Here is a 19,939-nt window from a genome sequence, read left to right on the forward strand (position 1 = left end):
CCTGTGTGTAGGCTCGTGACAGGGTAAAGAACGGTCTGACTAAGCTGTTGGAGACCAACGTGTTGGTGGATAAGATGAAGATAGACCTGTCAGCCCTGGAGCCTGTCCTCAAACAGAAGTCTATAGACGTCAACGCCCTCATGGGGAAACTGGCCGTTGACCAGGAGAGCGCAGACAAGGTGGGTATAGGGTGGCGCTAGGGAAACTAGCTGTTGACCAGGAGAGCGCAGACAAGGTGGGTATAGGGTGGCGCTAGGGAAACTAGCTGTTGACCAGGAGAGGGCCGACAAGGTGGGTATAGGGTGGTGCTAGGGAAACTAGCTGTTGACCAGGAGAGTGCAGACAAGGTGGGTATAGGGTGGCGCTAGGGAAACTAGCTGTTGACCAGGAGAGCGCCGACAAGGTGGGTATAGGGTGGCGCTAGGGAAACTAGCTGTTGACCAGGAGAGCGCCGACAAGGTGGGTATAGGGTGGCGCTAGGGAAACTAGCCGTTGACCAGGAGAGCGCCGACAAGGTACGAGTCTCTGTGGGGGTGGGGAGGGTGTTTTTCTAGGTGAATGTGTGTGTCTAGGAGGAGTGTGTGTCTAAGGGGAGTGTGTCTAGGAGGAGTGTGTGTGTCTAGGGGGAGCGTGTGGGTCTAGGGGGAGCGTGTGGGTCTAGGGGGAGTGTGTGGGTCTAGGTGGAGTGTGTTTGTCTAGGGGGAGTGTGTGTGTCTAGGGGGAGTGTGTGGGTCTAGGGGGAGTGTGTGTGTCTAGGGGGAGTGTGTGTGTCTAGGGGGAGTGTGTGTGTCTAGGGGGAGCGTGTGGGTCTAGGGGGAGTGTGTGGGTCTAGGGGGAGTGTGTGGGTCTAGGGGGAGTGTGTGTGTCTAGGGGGAGTGTGTGTGTCTAGGGGGAGTGTGTGGGTCTAGGAGGAGTGTGTGGGTCTAGGGGGAGTGTGTGGGTCTAGGAGGAGTGTGTGGGTCTAGGGGGAGTGTGTGGGTCTAGGGGGAGTGTGTGGGTCTAGGGGGAGTGTGTGGGTCTAGGGGGAGTGTGTGGGTCTAGGAGGAGTGTGTGGGTCTAGGGGGGAGTGTGTGGGTCTAGGAGGAGTGTGTGGGTCTAGGGGGAGTGTGTGGGTCTAGGGGGAGTGTGTGGGTCTAGGGGAAGTGTGTGGGTCTAGGGGGAGTGTGTGTCTAGGGGGAGTGTGTGGGTCTAGGGTGAGCGTGTGGGTCTAGGGGGAGTGTGTGGGTCTAGGGGAGTGTGTGTGTCTAGGGGGAGCGTGTGTCTAGGGGGAGCGTGTGTGTCTAGGGGGAGCGTGTGTGTCTAGGGGGAGTGTGTGTGTCTAGGGGGAGTGTGTGGGTCTAGGGTGAGTGTGTGGGTCTAGGAGGAGTGTGTGGGTCTAGGGGGAGTGTGTGGGTCTAGGAGGAGTGTGTGGGTCTTGGGGAGTGTGTGGGTCTAGGGGGAGTGTGTGGGTCTAGGGGGAGTGTGTGGGTCTAGGGGGAGTGTGTGGGTCTAGGGGGAGTGTGTGGGTCTAGGGGGAGTGTGTGGGTCTAGGGGGAGTGTGTGGGTCTAGGGGGAGTGTGTGGGTCTAGGGGAAGTGTGTGGGTCTAGGGGGAGTGTGTGTCTAGGGGGAGTGTGTGGGTCTAGGGTGAGCGTGTGGGTCTAGGGGGAGCGTGTGGGTCTAGGGGGAGCGTGTGTGTCTAGGGGGAGCGTGTGTGTCTAGGGGGAGCGTGTGTGTCTAGGGGGAGCGTGTGTGTCTAGGGGGAGCATGTGGGTCTAGGGTGAGAGCGTGGGTCTAGGGGGAGTGCGTGGGTCTAGGGGGAGTGTGTGGGTCTAGGGGGAGTGTGTGGGTCTAGGGGGAGTGTGTGGGTCTAGGGGGAGTGTGTGTGTCTAGGGGGAGTGTGTGGGTCTAGGGTGAGTGTGTGGGTCTAGGGGGAGTGTGTGGGTCTAGGGTGAGTGTGTGGGTCTAGGGTGAGTGTGTGGGTCTAGGGGGAGTGTGTGGGTCTAGGGGGAGTGTGTGTGTCTACGGGTAGTGTGTGTGTCTAGGGGGAGTGTGTGGGTCTAGGAGGAGTGTGTGGGTCTAGGGGGAGTGTGGGTCTAGGGGGAGTGTGTGGGTCTAGGGGGGAGTGTGTGGGTCTAGGGGGAGTGTGTGGGTCTAGGGGGAGTGTGTGGGTCTAGGGGGAGTGTGTGTGTCTAGGGGGAGTGTGTGGGTCTAGGGGGAGTGTGTGGGTCTAGGGGGAGTGTGTGGGTCTAGGAGGAGTGTGTGGGTCTAGGGGGAGTGTGTGGGTCTAGGAGGAGTGTGTGGATCTAGGGGGAGTGTGTGGGTCTAGGGGGAGTGTGTGGGTCTAGGGGGAGTGTGTGGGTCTAGGGGGAGTGTGTGGGTCTAGGGGAGTGTGTGTGTCTAGGGGGAGTGTGTCTAGGGGGAGTGTGTGTGTCTAGGGGGAGTGTGTGTGTCTAGGGGGAGTGTGTGTGTCTAGGGGGAGTGTGTGTGTCTAGGGGGAGTGTGTGGGTCTAGGGGGAGTGTGTCTAGGGGGAGTGTGTGGGTTTAGGGGGAGTGTATATTAGTGTGTTGGTGTTTTGTCTTCATGTACACACCTATTCAAGTGTACTGCTTCTATGTCTGTCTGTCTGTCTCTGTGTGTGTGTCCAGGTGCGTAAAGTGGTGAAGGAGGATGAGGCCTTAGCCAAGGTGAAGGCTGAGGACACCCAGGCCATAGCAGCCGATGCCCAGAGGGATCTAGACGAGGCTCTGCCTGCTCTGGAAGGTGCCAACAAGGCCCTGGACTCGCTGGACAAGGCAGACATCTCAGAGATCAGGGTCTTCACCAAACCACCTGACATGGTCATGACCGTCATGGAGGCTGTCTGCATCCTGCTCGGCAGCAAGTCAGTCCCCTGACGACACTTAGTTAACATGTTGACAACGTATTGACAACATTATTATTGATGCATCTCAGCTGCATGTCAGTCAGCTAGCGATGCTTGGATACAGATTGATAACGTAATCATTGATGTGTCTCTGTAGCAAGTCAGTCCATGAAGGGTTAACTAATGCATTAGCTAATAGCGTATTATTCTTGGCTGCCAATGTATGGATGGCTAACGTAGCAACAACTGATACTACTGTACCAGTGACTCCCTATGCACACACACACTGGGATGGAACTTGGGATGAAAATCTGTGCCGTGGAATATTTGAAAAGACACAATGTATCTAGCCGGCGGGCTAGTTGGGGACATTTTCTACTAGCTGAACAGAACTAGCCTCGGGCTAGTGGGCTAGATACATTTCCATCCCTGCATACAAACCCTATAGGTAATATGTTGTCATTTGACCCGTAGACAGAAGATAGCTGTAGGGCACAGTATAGGAGACTGGCTGAGGTCAGTCGATCAGTCAGGACTCTACTACTGCTCTGCTTGACAAGGAGATAGTGAAGACTCGTGTCCTCTTGTCTCTGTCTGTCAGATAGAATAATGTGTCATCTGGAATGGTGACTGGTGTTTTCTCTGCTGTTTCCTGTCTGTACTCATATCATGCCTGTTAGCTAGTGTGAATCAGTCGTGTGTTGTACCCGTGTCAGTGTTTTAGCGTGTCAGTGAAACGGTGTTTTGGTGTTTCTCCTCTGTACACACATACACTGTATTTCTCTCTCGTTCTCTCTCTCTATATATCTCTATCTCCTTACCTCAACTTTTTATTTCTCTCTCCCTCTCCCCTCTCCAGACCAGACTGGTCCAGTGCCAAGCAGGTGCTAGGTGACTCCTACTTCCTCAGGAAGCTGATGGAATACGACAAGGAAAACATTAAGCCCCAGATCCTCCAGAAGGTCCGTTCACTAACTCTTTTAGACATTGTTGCTTTTTAAAAATCTTATTCTAACCATGTCTTCCTGTATTGGCTTCATTATTTGCTTGTATTTCTTTCACTGCATTGTTTTACTCTAAAGGTGTGGTGCGATATTCAATACATTTGCAGAACCCCCCTCCCTCTGGTCCAAAGTAGTGCACTATATAGAGAATAAGGTGTCATTTGGGACACAAACTAAATAAGGATGATTTTGAATGTTGTTGTTTTTCTTTAGCTCCAGAAGTATGTGAACAACCCAGACTTCGTCCCTGAGAAGGTGGAGAAGGTGTCCAAGGCCTGCAAGTCCATGTGTATGTGGGTCCGGGCCATGGACCTCTACTCCAGAGTCCTGAAGGAGGTCGGACCCAAAAAAGAAAGACTGGCCGCCGCACAGGTCAGTGGCACACACACGCACGCCATCCGCCCACTGGGTCATATTGGAAGAGAAAACGTCAACAGGAAGTGCTGTGTCAGATGTTCTTTACTAAGTACTGTATTAGTTATTTGTTTTCCAATCCCACCCTTCTGGCTGCAGATGGAGCTGAACGCTACAATGGCAACCCTGAAGGAGAAGCAGGCCCAGCTACAGGAAGTACAGAACAAGATTAAGATCCTCCAGGACCAGTTTGACCAGAGCATCGCAGAGAAGGAGGGTCTGGGTAAGAGTTAGAGAGGAGAAGGGTAAGAGTTAGAGAGGAGGAGGGTAAGAGTTAGAGAGGAGAAGGGTAAGAGTTAGAGAGGAGAAGGGTAAGAGTTATAGAAGGAGGGTCTGGGTAAGAGTTATAGAGGAGGAGGGTAAGAGTTATAGAGGAGGAGGGTAAGAGTTAGAGAGAAGGAGGGTAAGAGTTAGAGAGGAGGAGGGTAAGAGTTAGAGAGGAGGAGGGTAAGAGTTAGAGGAGGAGGGGTAAGAGTTAGAGAGAAGGAGGGTAAGAGTTAGAGAGGAGAAGGGTAAGAGTTAGAGAGGAGGAGGGTAAGAGTTAGAGAGGAGGAGGGTAAGAGTTAGAGGAGGAGGGTAAGAGTTAGAGAGAAGGAGGGTAAGAGTTAGAGAGGAGAAGGGTAAGAGTTAGAGAGGAGGAGGGTAAGAGTTAGAGAGGAGGGAGGGTAAGAGTATAGAGGGAGGAGGGTAAGAGTTAGAGAGGAGGAGGGTAAGAGTTAGAGAGGAGGAGGGTAAGAGTTAGAGAGGAGGAGGGTAAGAGTTAGAGAGGAGGAGGGTAAGAGTTAGAGAGGAGGAGGGTAAGAGTTAGAGAGGAGGAGGGTAAGAGTTAGAGAGGAGGAGGGTAAGAGTTAGAGAGAAGGGTCTGGGTAAGAGTTAGAGAGGAGGGTTGGGTAAGAGTTAGAGAGGAGGGCTGGGTAAGAGTTAGAGAGGAGGGCTGGGTAAGAGTTAGAGAGGAGGGTCTGGGTAAGAGTTAGAGAGGAGGGTCTGGGTAAGAGTTAGAGAGGAGGGCTGGGTAAGAGTTAGAGTGGAGGGTCTAGGGTAAGAGTTAGAGAGGAGGGTCTGGGTAAGAGTTAGAGAGGAGGGTCTGGGTAAGAGTTAGAGAGGAGGAGGGTAAGAGTTATAGAGGAGGAGGGTAAGAGTTATAGAGGAGGAGGGTAAGGACCTTCAGGCCTCTTAAATGTTTTCTCCCAGAGCCATTGACAGACTGAGTTTGACAGATTCTGGCACATGATTTCCATCATGTTGGCACTTAAAGTTCCCACAATGTTTTCAAAGACAAACCCAAGTTCCAGGAACATGTCAGGACTAATCTACAGTGTGCCAATCTGCTCTGTCTGCTGTCTGCTACATGAACTCTCTCCCTCCCCCCTACCGTCTCCCTCACCCCCAGCTAAGACCATGGCTCTGACCGAGGCGAGGCTGGGCCGGGCAGGGAAGCTGACAGCAGCTCTGGGGGATGAGCAGGTTCGCTGGCAGGAGAGCATCGAACTGTTCGAACAGGAGATCCACAACGTGGTGGGAAACGTCTTCATCGCTGCAGCCTGCGTCGCATACTACGGAGCCTTTACAATGCATTATAGACAACTGGTACATACAGCCAGCTAATTCTCACTATAACCTACCACAGTATGTAGCATTATAACCATTCTAAACTACACAGCCTTCCCCTTGCACTGGAGACACCTGGTATGTATGGCCTCTATAGAGAGTTTCTTCATACACATTTCTTAATATCTGTTATATACCTTTACTCTACTTTTGCACCCTGCGTCTGAAAATTGCTGGATGTTCTCCGTACACTATTGAACCAAACCCAGTGAAGCCTGGCTGTTCCAGACAGTGTCTATTCTCCCACCTCTCTCCCTCGGGCCAGACAGAGAGCCAGACGTTGGGTCAGACTCCCTGCCCACACTGGCACTTTGTCCTAATGGCCCTCACTCCCCTCAACCCACTGGGTCTGTCTGGCTGGCTGTCAATACTACCACTGTCTCTGTACTGTCTGTCAATACTACCACTGTCTCTGTACTGTCTGTCAATACTACCACTGTCTCTGTGCTGTCTGTCAATACTACCACTGTCTCTGTACTGTCTGTCAATACTACCACTGTCTCTGTACTGTCTGTCAATACTACCACTGTCTCTGTACTGGCTGTCAATACTACCACTGTCTCTGTACTGTCTGTCAATACTACCACTGTCTCTGTACTGTCTGTCAATACTACCACTGTCTCTGTACTGTCAATACTACCACTGTCTCTGTACTGGCTGTCAATACTACCACTGTATCTGTGCTGTCTGTCAATACTACCACTGTCTCTGTACTGTCTGTCAATACTACCACTGTCTCTGTACTGTCGGTCAATACTACCACTGTCTCTGTACTGGCTGTCAATACTACCACTGTCTCTGTACTGTCAATACTACCACTGTCTCTGTACTGGCTGTCAATACTACCACTGTCTCTGTACTGTCTGTCAATACTACCACTGTCTCTGTACTGTCTGTCAATACTACCACTGTCTCTGTACTGTCAATACTACCACTGTCTCTGTACTGGCTGTCAATACTACCACTGTATCTGTGCTCTCTGTCAATACTACCACTGTCTCTGTACTGTCTGTCAATACTACCACTGTATCTGTGCTGTCAATACTACCACTGTCTCTGTACTGGCTGTCAATACTACCACTGTCTCTGTACTGTCAATACTACCACTGTCTCTGTACTGGCTGTCAATACTACCACTGTATATGTGCTGTCTGTCAATACTACCACTGTATCTGTGCTGTCAATACTACCACTGTCTCTGTACTGGCTGTCAATACTACCACTGTCTCTGTGCTGTCTGTCAATACTACCACTGTCTCTGTACTGTCAATACTACCACTGTATCTGTGCTGTCTGTCAATACTACCACTGTCTCTGTACTGTCTATCAATACTACCACTGTATCTGTGCTGTCAATACTACCACTGTGTCTGTACTGGCTGTCAATACTACCACTGTCTCTGTGCTGTCTGTCAATACTACCACTGTCTCTGTTGACTGTCAATACTACCACTGTCTCTGTACTGGCTGTCAATACTACCACTGTCTCTGTACTGTCTATCAATACTACCACTGTCTCTGTACTGTCTATCAATACTACCACTGTCTCTGTACTGTCAATACTACCACTGTGTCTGTACTGGCTGTCAATACTACCACTGTCTCTGTGCTGTCTGTCAATACTACCACTGTCTCTGTACTGTCAATACTACCACTGTCTCTGTACTGGCTGTCAATACTACCACTGTCTCTGTACTGTCTGTCAATACTACCACTGTCTCTGTATTGTCTGTCAATACTACCACTGTCTCTGTACTGTCGGTCAATACTACCACTGTCTCTGTACTGTCTGTCAATACTACCACTGTCTCTGTACTGTCTGTCAATACTACCACTGTCTCTGTACTGTCTGCCAATACTACCACTGTCTCTGTACTGTCTGTCAATACTACCACTGTCTCTGTACTGTCAATACTACCACTGTCTCTGTACTGGCTGTCAATACTACCATTGTCTCTGTACTGTCTGTCAATACTACCACTGTCTCTGTACTGTCAATACTACCACTGTCTCTGTACTGTCTGTCAATACTACCACTGTCTCTGTACTGTCAATACTACCACTGTCTCTGTACTGGCTGTCAATACTACCATTGTCTCTGTACTGTCTGTCAATACTACCACTGTCTCTGTACTGTCAATACTACCACTGTCTCTGTACTGGCTGTCAATACTACCACTGTCCTGTCAATATTACCACTGTCGCTGTACTGTCAATATTACCACTGTCTATGTACTGTCTGTCAATACTACCACTGTCTCTGTACTGTCTGTCAATACTACCACATTTACATTACATTTTACATTTGTCATTTAGCAGACGCTCTTATCCAGTTATAAAAAATAAAAAAATCTCATACTGGTCCCCCGTGGGAATCGAACCCACAACCCTGGCGTTGCAAGCGCCATGCTCTACCAACTGAGCTACACGGGACTACCACTGTCTGTCAATACTACCACTGTCTATGTACTGTCTGTCAATACTACCACTGTCTATGTACTGTCTATCAATACTACCACTGTCTGTCAATACTACCACTGTCTATGTACTGTCTATCAATACTACCACTGTCTCTGTACTGTCAATACTACCACTGTCTATGTACTGTCTATCAATACTACCACTGTCTCTGTACTGTCAATACTACCACTGTCTATGTACTGTCTGTCAATACTACCACTGTCTCTGTACTGTCAATACTACCACTGTCTCTGTACTGGCTGTCAATACTACCACTGTCTATGTACTGTCTATCAATACTACCACTGTCTCTGTACTGTCAATACTACCACTGTCTATGTACTGTCTGTCAATACTACCACTGTCTCTGTACTGTCAATACTACCACTGTCTATGTACTGTCTGTCAATACTACCACTGTCTCTGTACTGTCAATACTACCACTGTCTATGTACTGTCTATCAATACTACCACTGTCTCTGTACTGTCAATACTACCACTGTCTATGTACTCTCTGTCAATACTACCACTGTCTCTGTACTGTCAATACTACCACTGTCTCTGTACTGGCTGTCAATACTACCACTGGCTATGTACTGTCTATCAATACTACCACTGTCTCTGTACTGTCAATACTACCACTATCTATGTACTGTCTGTCAATACTACCACTGTCTCTGTACTGTCAATACTACCACTGTCTATGTACTGTCAATACTACCACTGTCTATGTACTGTCAATACTACCACTGTCTATGTACTGTCAATACTACCACTGTCTATGTACTGTCTGTCAATACTACCACTGTCTCTGTACTGTCAATACTACCACTGTCTATGTAGCTGTCAATACTACCACTGTCTCTGTAGTCTGTCAATACTACCACTGTCTATGTAACTGTCAATACTACCACTGTCTCTGTACTGTCAATACTACCACTGTCTATGTACTGTCAATACTACCACTGTCTATGTACTGTCAATACTACCACTGTCTATGTACTGTCTGTCAATACTACCACTGTCTATGTACTGTCTGTCAATACTACCACTGTCTATGTACTGTCAATACTACCACTGTCTATGTACTGTCTGTCAATACTACCACTGTCTCTGTACTGTCAATACTACCACTGTCTATGTACTGTCTATCAATACTACCACTGTCTCTGTACTGTCAATACTACCACTGTCTCTGTACTGTCTGTTAATACTACCACTGTCTCTGTTATGGCAGATGGTTATGGAGTGAGATGACTTGGGAATGTTAATTCATCCTGAATTGACAAGGCTCTGATTGTTGATCAACGTGTGTGTGTGTGTGTGTGTGTGTGTCTCGTTTGTGTGTGTGTGTGTGTGTGCGTGCGTGCGTGTAGCTGATAGACCAGTGGATTGCGCGATGCCAGGAGTTGGGCATCCCCATCAGCGCCAGCTTCAGCCTCATCAACATCCTGGGCAACCCCTATGAGATCCGCCTGTGGAACGCCGAGGGGTTGCCCCGAGACACCGTTTCCACTGAGAACGGAATCCTGGTTACTCGGGGACACCGCTGGCCACTCATGATCGACCCTCAGGATCAGGTGACCCAATCAATTAATCAATCTATCAATCAATTATAAGTATTTGTATTCCTACACTTTTCATCTCATGTGGATTCAATCGATTCAATATCCCAGGTACCTTATTCCAGGTATCCTATACTTCGCAATAGGCTACATGTCAAGTTGTAATTTTCTCTATTCTTTTATCGGCTATGATGACCAGAGTTATTTTTCTGTGACTACATCTGCTAAAATAACAGTTATATTGAAATGTCTGGGGCTTAAACCCTGACTCCCATTCCCAGACCCCAGCCTGGAACAAACCCTGACTCCCATTCCCAGACCCCAGCCTGGAACAAACCCTGACTCCCATTCCCAGATCCCAGCCTGGAACACACCATGACTCCCATTCCCAGACCCCAGCCTGGAACAAACCCTGACTCCCATTCCCAGACCCCAGCCTGGAACAAACCCTGACTCCCATTCCCAGACCCCAGCCTGGAACAAACCCTGACTCCCATTCCCAGACCCCAGCCTGGAACAAACCCTGACTCCCATTCCCAGACCCCAGCCTGGAACAAACCCTGACTCCCATTCCCAGACCCCAGCCTGGAACAACAACCCTGACTCCCATCCCCAGACCCAGCCTGGAACAAACCCTGACTCCCACTCCCAGACCCCAGCCTGGAACAAACCCTGACTCCCATTCCTAGACCCCCAAGAGAGCCAAAGTGTTATCACCACGGAGACAACAGCCCTGACACACTAAGACTATCCCCTTATTACCACGGAGACAACAGCCCTGACACACTAAGACTATCCCCTTATCACCACGGAGACAACAGCCCTGACACACTAAGACTATCCCCTTATCACCATGGAGACAACAGCCCTGACACACTAAGACTATCCCCTTATCACCACGGAGACAACAGCCCTGACACACTAAGACTATCCCCTTATCACCACGGAGACAACAGCCCTGACACACTAAGACTATCCCCTTATCACCATGGAGACAACAGCCCTGACACACTAAGACTATCCCCTTATCACCATGGAGACAACAGCCCTGACACACTAAGACTATTCCCACTCTCTCTGTGTTGTAATCACACACACACTCCATGCGCTTGGCCACTCTGTAGTTTGACTCTTAGCTCCAGTCCCCTGACACCTCCTATGTTGCTTCCTGTCATCTTTTGTTTCTTCCTCCTCTCTTTCTTTGGGCGCGCTGCCCCAGGAAGCGGTCTGTTGACTGGTTTCTGTCTGCTATACACAGGCCGTGATGAGATGGGGAGAGGCAGTGAGTTAAGCAGGCAGGGAGGCTTGCTGACAGCCTAGAATGGGGACACTTCATTGTTCTGCTGGCGCAGACCGTCTCAAACACACACAAATAGACACACACTCACACACACACGGCTGGTCTGTGGAGTGACTCAAATGTAGTGCATTTCTGTCTGTCAGTTTTCATTCATGTCGATGAGAGTGGTTCAGACCTGCCGGGTTCATGAATCATCATAGACCAGGGGTGTCCAACTCATTCCATGGAGGGCCTAGTGTCTGCAGGTTCTAGTTGTTTCCTTTCCATTAAGCCCTAGACAACCAGGTGAGGGGAGTTCCTTTTCTAAATAGTGACCTTAATTCATCAATCAAGTCCAAGGGAGGAGGGAAAACCTGCAGCCACTCGGCCCTCCGTGGAATGAGTTGGACACCTGTGTCATGGGCAATATAGGAGTCATAGTGACTTCCTGGTATGAGAGGGATTTTCATGACCCCTCAATGGTGGTCACATTAATACTTTAAAGGGACAATATGTAAGTGTTCTGTCCCTTGTGGCATTGAGATGATTTAGCTACACAATATCAACCAACCTGAAACAAAACAAACAATCCCTCATTAAAAATGCTTTTATAACTGTGTCTGGTCCGTCTCCAGGCCAACCGTTGGATCCGTTCCAAGGAGACCAAGAAGCGGTCTGAAGGTGATCAAGCTGACTGACTCTGGTTTCCTGCGAACCCTGGAGAACGCCATCCGCATGGGCATGCCCGTACTGCTGGAGGAGGTCAGTATATATGGCAGCCATTTGGGTCAAGATTCACCATAGAGACTAGTAAGGGACAGTCTAACCTCCATTTTGGGTCTAGAGTTAGCAAAGAGACCTGAGTGAGTTGACTTGGAATAGGGACGAATGATTGTGTTAAGTGTCGACATCAAGAATGGTAAAACTGACCACCGTGACGTCCATGTTGTGTCCTGGTTGTGTGTGAGTAGCTGAAGGAGACTGTGGACCCGGCTCTGGAGCCCATCCTGCTGAAGCAGACGTTTGTGGCGGGCGGCCGCACCCTCATCCGCCTCGGAGACTCCGACATCGACTACAACAAGAAATTCAGGTTCTACATGACCACCAAGATGGCCAATCCCCACTACCTACCTGAGGTGGGTCAAACAACCTGAAATTAGCACCAGCCTTTAGCGAAACACTGGTAAAAAGCATGACTGGCTAGTGATTGATTCTACCCAGCAGTTTTGGAATGCAGTCCATTTCAGTCTATATTAATATGACCTGGGTCATGTTTGCTTTGCATCAACACCAGATGGCTTTTAATGGAATTACAATGCCCATGTACTTTATCCACAGTCTAATATAATAGCTGTACAATCCAAGGCCCAGTCATTTCACCCCAGAGCAATTTACACGTCCCCCTCAGCTATTTACTCCGAATAATTGGTATTTCCTTTAGTTTGTCAAAACCAATGCCGAAACCAATTGAAATGAATACATACATGTTTAGAATAATTGTAGCTTAGTATAACGTCTGGTTTCTCACCCACACAAAAATCATCAAATAGCCACAGTAGGCGCACACACACACACACCCTACCCTCTCTCTCTCCATGCCAAACGTTGGCACTATGAACACTCTAAGCAGTTGGCTCACACAGGGAGCTGGCAGCCTGACACAGGCCATGATGATGGGTGATGGGTGGTTGCTGTGAAGAGCCTTGCCCACCTGCTAGACAGCCATGCCCTTTAGTTCACCCAGCCTGCGGGGGCAACGCCTGCTGCCATTTGAAGGCCCTATCAGCCTGCTCCAGCCCTCTTCAGCTCCACAACACAGGGCCGGTGCTAGCCCCAGAACTATTCCCCGGGCCCAGCAAAGCACAATCAGTCTGATAGAAGGGATGTGTATAGATGTGTCTGTGACCTCCCTTTAAGTGCACAGTCTGGACACAACTTTCACTAATATATAGTCTAACACACAGCTTACAGTCTGGACACAGCTGTCACAGATATAGATAGTCTAACACACAGCTTACAGTCTGGACACAGCTGTCACAGATATATATATATATAGTCTAACACACAGCTTACAGTCTGGACACAGCTGTCACAGATATATATACAGTGGGGAAAAAAAAGTATTTGGTCAGCCACCAATTGTGCAAGTTCTCCCACTTAAAAAAGATGAGAGAGGCCTGTAATTTTCATCATAGGTACACGTCAACTTATGACAGACAAATTGAGAAAAAAAAATCCAGAAAATCCCATTGTAGGATTTTTTTAATGAATTTATTTTGCAAATTATGGTGGAAAATAAGTATTTGGTCACCTACAAACAAGCAAGATTTCTGCCTCACAGAACTGTAACTTCTTCTTTAAGAGGCTCCTCTGTCCTCCACTCGTTACCTGTATTAATGGCACCTGTTTGAACTTGTTATCAGTAGTAAAGACACCTGTCCACAACCTCAAACAGTCACACTCCAAACTTCACAATGGCCAAGACCAAAGAGCTGTCAAAGGACACCAAAAACAAAATTGTAGACCTGCACCAGGCTGGGAAGACTGAATCTGCAATAGGTAAGCAGCTTGGTTTGAAGAAATCAACTGTTGGAGCAATTATTAGGAAATGGAAGACATACAAGACCACTGATAATCTCCCTCGATCTGGGGCTCCACGCAGATCTCACCCCCGTGGGAGTCAAAATGATCACAAGAACGGTGAGCAAAAATCCCAGAACCACACGTGGGGGACCTAGTGAATGACCTGCAGAGAGCTGGGACCAAAAGTAACAAAGCCAACCATCAGTAACACTACGCCGCCAGGGACTCAAATCCTGCAAAGCGAGACGTGTCCCCCTGCTTAAGCCAGTACATGTCCAGGCCCGTCTGAAGTGCATTTGGATGATCCAGAAGAGGATTGGGGGAGAATGTCATATGGTCAGATGAAACCAAAATATAACTTTTTGGTAAAAACTCAACTCATCATGTTTGGAGGACAAAGAATGCTGGAGTGCATCCAAAGAACACCATACCTACTGTGAAGCATGGGGTTGAAACATCATGCTTTGGGGCTGTTTTTCTGCAAAGGGACCAGGACGACTGATCCGTGTAAAGGAAAGAATGAATGGGGCCATGTATCGTGAGATTTTGAGTGAAACCCTCCTTCCATCAGCAAGGGCATTGAAGATGAAACGTGGCTGGGTCTTTCAGCATGACAATGATCCCAAACACACCGCCGGGGCAACGAAGGAGTGGCTTTCGTGAAGAAGCATTTCAAGGTCCTGGAGTGGCCTAGCCAGTCTCCAGATCTCAACCCCCATAGAAAATCTTTGGAGGAGGTTGAAAGTCTGTGTTGCCCATGACAGCCCCAAAACATCACTGCTCTAGAGGAGATCTGCATGGAGGAATGGGCCAAAATACCAGCAACAGGTGTGAAAACCTTGTGAAGACTTACAGAAAACGTTTGACCTGTGTCATTGCCAACAAAGGGTATATAACAAAGTATTGAGAAACTTTTGTTATTGACCAAATACTTATTTTCCACCATCATATGCCAATAAATTCATAAAAATCCTACAATGTGATTTTCTGGATTTTTTTTCTCATTTTGTCTGTCATAGTTGACGTGTACCTATGATGAGAAAATTACAGGCCTCTCTCATCTTTTTAAGTGGGAGAACTTGCACAATTGGTGGCTGACTAAATACTTTTTTCCCACTGTATATAGTCTAACACACAGCTTACAGTCTGGACACAGCTGTCACAGATATATGGCGGCAGGTAGCTTAGTGGTTAAGAGCGTTGTGCCAGTAACCGAAAGGTCGCTGGTTCTAATCCCCGAGCCGACTAGGTGAAAAATCTGTCGATGTGCCCTTGAGCAAGGCACTTAACCCTACTTGCTCCTGTAAGTCGCTCTGGATAAGAGCGTCTGCTAAATGACTAAAATATAAAATATATAATATATATATATAGTCTAACACACAGCTTACAGTCTGGACACAGCTGTCACAGATATAGATAGTCTAACACACAGCTTACAGTCTGGACACAGCTGTCACAGATATATATAGTCTAACACACAGCTTACAGTCTGGACACAGCTGTCACAGATATAGATAGTCTAACACACAGCTTACAGTCTGGACACAGCTGTCACAGATATAGATAGTCTAACACAGCTTACAGTCTGGACACAGCTGTCACAGATATATATAGTCTAACACACAGCTTACAGTCTGGACACAGCTGTCACAGATATATATAGTCTAACACACAGCTTACAGTCTGGACACAGCTGTCACAGATATATATAGTCTAACACACAGCTTACAGTCTGGACACAGCTGTCACAGATATAGATAGTCTAACACGGCTTACAGTCTGGACACAGCTGTCACAGATATATATAGTCTAACACACAGCTTACAGTCTGGACACAGCTGTCACAGATATATATAGTCTAACACACAGCTTACAGTCTGGACACAGCTGTCACAGATATAGATAGTCTAACACACAGCTTACAGTCTGGACACAGCTGTCACAGATATATATAGTCTAACACACAGCTTACAGTCTGGACACAGCTGTCACTAATATATAGTCTAACACACAGCTTACAGTCTGGACACAGCTGTCACTAATATATAGTCTAACACACAGCTTACAGTCTGGACACAGCTGTCACAGATATATATAGTCTAACACACAGCTTACAGTCTGGACACAGCTGTCACAGATATATATAGTCTAACACACAGCTTACAGTCTGGACACAGCTGTCACAGATATATATAGTCTAACACACAGCTTACAGTCTGGACACAGCTGTCACAGATATATATAGTCTAACACACAGCTTACAGTCTGGACACAGCTGTCACAGATATAGATAGTCTAACACACAGCCTACAGTCTGGACACAGCTGTCACAGATATATATATATATAGTCTAACACACAGCTTACAGTCTGGACACAACTGTCACAGATATATATAGTCTAACACACAGCTTACAGTCTGGACACAGCTGTCACAGATATAGATAGTCTAACACACAGCTTACAGTCTGGACACAGCTGTCACAGATATAGATAGTCTAACACACAGCTTACAGTCTGGACACAGCTGTCACAGATATATATAGTCTAACACACAGCTTACAGTCTGGACACAGCTGTCACAGATATATATAGTCTAACACACAGCTTACAGTCTGGACACAGCTGTCACAGATATATATAGTCTAACACACAGCTTACAGTCTGGACACAGCTGTCACAGATATAGATAGTCTAACACACAGCTTACAGTCTGGACACAGCTGTCACAGATATATATAGTCTAACAGCTTACAGTCTGGACACAGCTGTCACAGATATATATAGTCTAACACACAGCTTACAGTCTAGACACAGCTGTCACAGATATAGATAGTCTAACACACAGCTTACAGTCTGGACACAGCTGTCACAGATATAGATAGTCTAACACACAGCTTACAGTCTGGACACAGCTGTCACAGATATATATATATATAGTCTAACACACAGCTTACAGTCTGGACACAGCTGTCACATATATATATAGTCTAACACACAGCTTACAGTCTGGACACAGCTGTCACAGATATATATAGTCTAACACACAGCTTACAGTCTAGACACAGCTGTCACAGATATATATAGTCTAACACACAGCTTACAGTCTGGACACAGCTGTCACAGATATAGATAGTCTAACACACAGCTTACAGTCTGGACACAGCTGTCACAGATATATATAGTCTAACACACAGCTTACAGTCTGGACACAGCTGTCACAGATATATATAGTCTAACACACAGCTTACAGTCTGGACACAGCTGACACAGATATAGATAGTCTAACACACAGCTTACAGTCTGGACACAGCTGTCACAGATATATATAGTCTAACACACAGCTTACAGTCTGGACACAGCTGTCACAGATATATATAGTCTAACACACAGCTTACAGTCTGGACACAGCTGTCACAGATATAGATAGTCTAACACACAGCTTACAGTCTGGACACAGCTGTCACAGATATATATAGTCTAACACACAGCTTACAGTCTGGACACAGCTGTCACAGATATAGATAGTCTAACACACAGCTTACAGTCTGGACACAGCTGTCACAGATATATATAGTCTAACACACAGCTTACAGTCTGGACACAGCTGTCACAGATATATATAGTCTAACACACAGCTTACAGTCTGGACACAGCTGTCACAGATATATATAGTCTAACACACAGCTTACAGTCTGGACACAGCTGTCACAGATATAGATAGTCTAACACACAGCTTACAGTCTGGACACAGCTGTCACAGATATAGATAGTCTAACACACAGCTTACAGTCTGGACACAGCTGTCACAGATATATATAGTCTAACACACAGCTTACAGTCTGGACACAGCTGTCACAGATATAGATAGTCTAACACACAGCTTACAGTCTGGACACAGCTGTCACAGATATAGATAGTCTAACACACAGCTTACAGTCTGGACACAGCTGTCACAGATATATATAGTCTAACACACAGCTTACAGTCTGGACACAGCTGTCACAGATATAGATAGTCTAACACACAGCTTACAGTCTGGACACAGCTGTCACAGATATATAGTCTAACACACAGCTTACAGTCTGGACACAGCTGTCACAGATATATATAGTCTAACACACAGCTTACAGTCTGGACACAGCTGTCACAGATATAGATAGTCTAACACACAGCTTACAGTCTGGACACAGCTGTCACAGATATATATATATATATAGTCTAACACACAGCTTACAGTCTGGACACAGCTGTCACAGATATATATAGTCTAACACACAGCTTACAGTCTGGACACAGCTGTCACAGATATAGATAGTCTAACACACAGCCTATAGTCTGGACACAGCTGTCACAGATATATATATATAGTCTAACACACAGCTTACAGTCTGGACACAACTGTCACAGATATATATAGTCTAACACACAGCTTACAGTCTGGACACAGCTGTCACAGATATAGATAGTCTAACACACAGCTTACAGTCTGGACACAGCTGTCACAGATATATATAGTCTAACACACAGCTTACAGTCTGGACACAGCTGTCACAGATATAGATAGTCTAACACACAGCTTTACAGTCTGGACACAGCTGCACAGAATATATATAGTCTAACACACAGCTTACAGTCTGGACACAGCTGTCACAGATATATATAGTCTAACACACAGCTTACAGTCTGGACACAGCTGTCACAGATATATATAGTCTAACACACAGCTTACAGTCTGGAACAGCTGTCACAGATATAGATAGTCTAACACACAGCTTACAGTCTGGACACAGCTGTCACAGATATATATATATATAGTCTAACACACAGCTTACAGTCTGGACACAGCTGTCACAGATATATATAGTCTAACACACAGCTTACAGTCTGGACACAGCTGTCACAGATATAGATAGTCTAACACACAGCTTACAGTCTGGACACAGCTGTCACAGATATATATATAGTCTAACACACAGCTTACAGTCTGGACACAGCTGTCACAGATATATATAGTCTAACACACAGCTACAGTCTGGACACAGCTGTCACAGATATATATAGTCTAACACACAGCTTACAGTCTGGACACAGCTGTCACAGATATATATAGTCTAACACACAGCTTACAGTCTGGACACAGCTGTCACAGTATATATAGTCTAACACACAGCTTACAGTCTGGACACAGCTGTCACAGATATATATAGTCTAACAGCTTACAGTCTGGACACAGCTGTCACAGATATATATAGTCTAACACACAGCTTACAGTCTAGACACAGCTGTCACAGATATAGATAGTCTAACACACAGCTTACAGTCTGGACACAGCTGTCGCAGATATAGATAGTCTAACACACAGCTTACAGTCTGGACACAGCTGTCACAGATATATATATATATAGTCTAACACACAGCTTACAGTCTGGACACAGCTGTCACTATATATATAGTCTAACACACAGCTTACAGTCTGGCACAGCTGTCACAGATATATATAGTCTATCACACAGCTTACAGTCTAGACACAGCTGTCACAGATATATATAGTCTAACACACAGCTTACAGTCTGGACACAGCTGTCACAGATATAGATAGTCTAACACACAGCTTACAGTCTGGACACAGCTGTCACAGATATATATAGTCTAACACACAGCTTACAGTCTGGACACAGCTGTCACAGATATATATAGTCTAACACACAGCTTACAGTCTGGACACAGCTGTCACAGATATAGATAGTCTAACACACAGCTTACAGTCTGGACACAGCTGTCTCAGATATATATAGTCTAACACACAGCTTACAGTCTGGACACAGCTGTCACAGATATATATAGTCTAACACACAGCTTACAGTCTGGACACAGCTGTCACAGATATAGATAGTCTAACACACAGCTTACAGTCTGGACACAGCTGTCACAGATATATAGTCTAACACACAGCTTACAGTCTGGACACAGCTGTCACAGATATAGATAGTCTAACACACAGCTTACAGTCTGGACACAGCTGTCACAGATATATATAGTCTAACTACACAGCTTACAGTCTGGACACAGCTGTCACAGTATATATAGTCTAACACAGCTTACAGTCTGGACACAGCTGTCACAGATATATATAGTCTAACACACAGCTTACAGTCTGGACACAGCTGTCACAGATATAGA

At 46.7% G+C, this 19,939-nt stretch overlaps 1 pseudogene; it reads left to right on the top strand.

The window, feature by feature from the left end:
• The window catches only part of LOC121564181, a 99,501-nt pseudogene that overhangs the window by 35,377 nt on the left and 44,185 nt on the right, over window positions 1-19,939 (top strand).

This window comes from Coregonus clupeaformis, chromosome 35 (genome assembly GCF_020615455.1).
Source record: "Coregonus clupeaformis isolate EN_2021a chromosome 35, ASM2061545v1, whole genome shotgun sequence".
NCBI classification, from domain to species: Eukaryota; Metazoa; Chordata; class Actinopteri; order Salmoniformes; family Salmonidae; genus Coregonus; species Coregonus clupeaformis.